The 3,033-nt window shown below is 43.9% G+C and overlaps 1 protein-coding gene across 2 annotated transcripts in view; it reads left to right on the top strand.

The window, feature by feature from the left end:
- SYT11 (synaptotagmin 11) overlaps positions 1-3,033 on the top strand; it is a 24,818-nt gene that overhangs the window by 4,823 nt on the left and 16,962 nt on the right. The gene's annotated exons all lie outside the window — the stretch shown is intronic.

Below are 3,033 nucleotides of genomic sequence, written 5' to 3'. Positions count from 1 at the left end.
GGGAGGGAGAGAGAGAGAGAGAAAGAGAGAGAGAGAGAAAGAAAGAAAGAAAGAAAAATTAGGCAGGCATGATGACGTACACCTGTAGTTCTAGCTACTTAGAAGGCTGAGGCAGAAGGATCGCCTAAGCCCAGCGGATTGAAGCTGCGGTAGCCATGTTCGTGCCACTGCACTCCAGCCTGGGCAACAGAGTGAGACTCCAACTAAAAAAAAATAAAAAATTGGGGCCATTGCCTTCCTAGAGTCTGGTGTGGCCATGTACTCTCTGAGCCATGACTGTTGCCATGCTTCCTGGCTTTGGTCCCCCTCTCCCCACTTGGGGAGGTGAATCTTCTTTCTTCCTTCTCTCTCTTTAATTTAGTTTTTAAATTTTTTAATTTTTTAAATTTTTTGAGTTGGTGTCTCACTCTGTCACCCAGACTGGAGTGCAGTGGCCACTCCCGGCCACCACAGCCTCAACCTGTTGGGCTCCGGCAATCCTTCCGCCTCAGCCTTCCAAGTGGCCGGAATTACAGGCATGCGCTACCACGACTGGCTGATTTTTTGATTTATTGTAGAGATGAAGTCTCGCTGCCCAGGTGGGTCTCGAACCCGCGGGCTCAGGCAATCTACTCACCTCAGCCTCCCAAAGGCGCAGGATTACAGGCTGAGCCACCGAGCCCGACTAAAATTTATTTCTTATTTTTTAAAAATCTGTTTTCTTTTCTTTTCTTTTTTTTTTTGGGTTGGAGTCTCACTCTGTCGCCCAGACTGGAGTGCAGTGGCCGCTCCCGGCCACCGCAGCCTCGACCTGCTGGGCTCCGGCGATCCTTCCACCTCAGCCTTCCATGTAGCTGGAACTACAGGCACGCACTACCACACCTGGCTAATTTTTTGATTTATTGTAGAGATGAGGTCTTGCCTGCCCAGCCGGGTCTCGAACCCGCGGGCTCAGGCAATCCACTCACCTCAGCTTCCCAAAGGCGCGGGATTACAGGCTGAGCCACCGAGCCTGGCGAATCTGCTTTCTTATAGCCTGTATTGATTGGTGCTGATCCTGTGATCCTGTAAAATCAAATCAGACCCTCTTCCCTCAAAATACCTAAAATACTTTTTTTTTTTTGAGTTGGGATCTCACTCTGTCACCCAGGCTGGAGTGCAGTGGTACAATCATAGCTCGCCTCTTGGTCTCAAGCTACACCCAGCTAATTTTTTTGAGTTTTGTTTGTTTGTAGAGACTTTGTTACCCAGGCTGGTCTTGAACTCCTGGGCTCAAGTGATTCTCCTGCCTTGGCCTCCCAAATCTTGACTGGGATTACAGGCATAAGCCACTGCACCCAGGCCTAAAATACTTATAATTAAAGATGTTTTTGTTCCTAGACACCCCCAACTATCCTGACTATCCATATGTAAAGTATGGTCTCTGGTGTCAGGCACACCAGAGCTTATACCCATCACTGCCATGTGCTAGAAGGTGCCTTTGGCAGATTTGAGCTCCCAGCTTCCTCGGTTATAAAGTGGGGATATTAATGATACCTAGTCAATGAGCTCTTTGATTCAGAGAGTAAGCTTTAGCACAATACCTGGCAGGGACATCATAAATGTACACACAAAAATAGCAGCTTTTATTATTGTCAGTGTCATACAGAATATTACACATGTTATGAGCAGTGCAGATGAAATTATACCTACCTCTTGTGATCTGGACAGTATGCTCACAGTGTAAGTAGACATTAACCTAATTTAACTACTTTAAACTTGTGGTCATCTAAACTAAGGCATTTTTGCCTAAACTTGTCAAGTGCGGTGATTGTCTATAAATAGGTTTTTAAGTCCAAGTAGAAACTTACATTTATCCCTGATATGCATAATCATCTTGACCTCATCCTGTTTTTCTAATCTGTAGAGGCATTTTTGAATTCACTAACTCATTTGTTCACCGAGCTCTTACTATGTGTCACATGGTTCTAGGACCTGGGAAGACAGCAGTGAACAAAACAGAAAGTCACCGTTCTCACTGAGCTTATCTAATGAGTGAACAAAGACAAATATATATATGGCAGGGTAATAGGTGCTATGAAGACAAAGAAGGGTGATGGGGACATTATCTCTCTTAGGGCAGACAGGAAATGCTTCTCTGATGAGATGAGATTTGAGACCTGCTGTGAGGCAGCAAGTTGCACAGATGCCTAATGCAAGGGCGTTCCAAGAAGAATCTAGACTGTGCTGGTATTACATATATTTCCTTAGTTTTACCTGCCTTCCAAACCTTCCCCTAAACAGAAAGATGGAAAACTACAGGCCTAACCCTAAACCCAATTTGACCTCAATGAACTTAAGGAGGAAGAAAAGTCCAAACCTAATTATCTAAGGCAGAGGTTCAACTTTTATGAGAAAAAGCAAGACTAGGGTAAGGGAAAAGAAAAAAATTCATTTCTCTATAGTTATTTGTTCATTCATCAAATATATGTTAAGTGTCTGCTTTGTGTTTTGAGTGCTGAGGATACAGCAATCAACAAAGCAGACAAAAATTTCTGTCCTCACGAGACTAGACATTCTAGTGAAGATAAATAATAGTAACATTATGTGTAGGGGGTATGTGTGTGTATATTTGTTTGTATATGTATGGGCGTGTGTGAGAGAGAGAGAATGACATAGCATATGAAGAAAAATCATCAGGGCTAGGAAGAATAGGTGTCAAGGATGGAGAAGTTTGCACTTTTAAATAGGGTAGTCAGAGAAAACTACACTTGAGCAAAGATCTGACATTTTCTACCGTTCCTATTTCTTTATATTTAGAATATATGTAGGTATCAATGCCTATATCTTTCCCTGCAATGGATTCATCCTGGGGGAACACTTTTGTTTCAGCTCCTGGGTGAGCTGAAATTTTGGAACATATTTTAAAAGTGCATGGGCCAGGCCGGGCTTGGTGGCTCAGCCTGTAATCCCAACCCTTTGGGGGGCCGAGGCGAGTGGATTGTCTGAGTCTGCGGGTTTGAGACCTGCCCAGGCAACTTGGTGAGACCTCGTCTCTACAATAAATAAAAAATT

This window comes from Carlito syrichta, unplaced genomic scaffold (assembly GCF_000164805.1).
Source record: "Carlito syrichta isolate Samal-C Ts95f unplaced genomic scaffold, Tarsius_syrichta-2.0.1 Scaffold143912, whole genome shotgun sequence".
Taxonomy (NCBI): Eukaryota; Metazoa; Chordata; class Mammalia; order Primates; family Tarsiidae; genus Carlito; species Carlito syrichta.
Note: the sequence above shows the minus strand (reverse complement) of the source record. Positions and strands in the feature narration are given on the sequence as shown.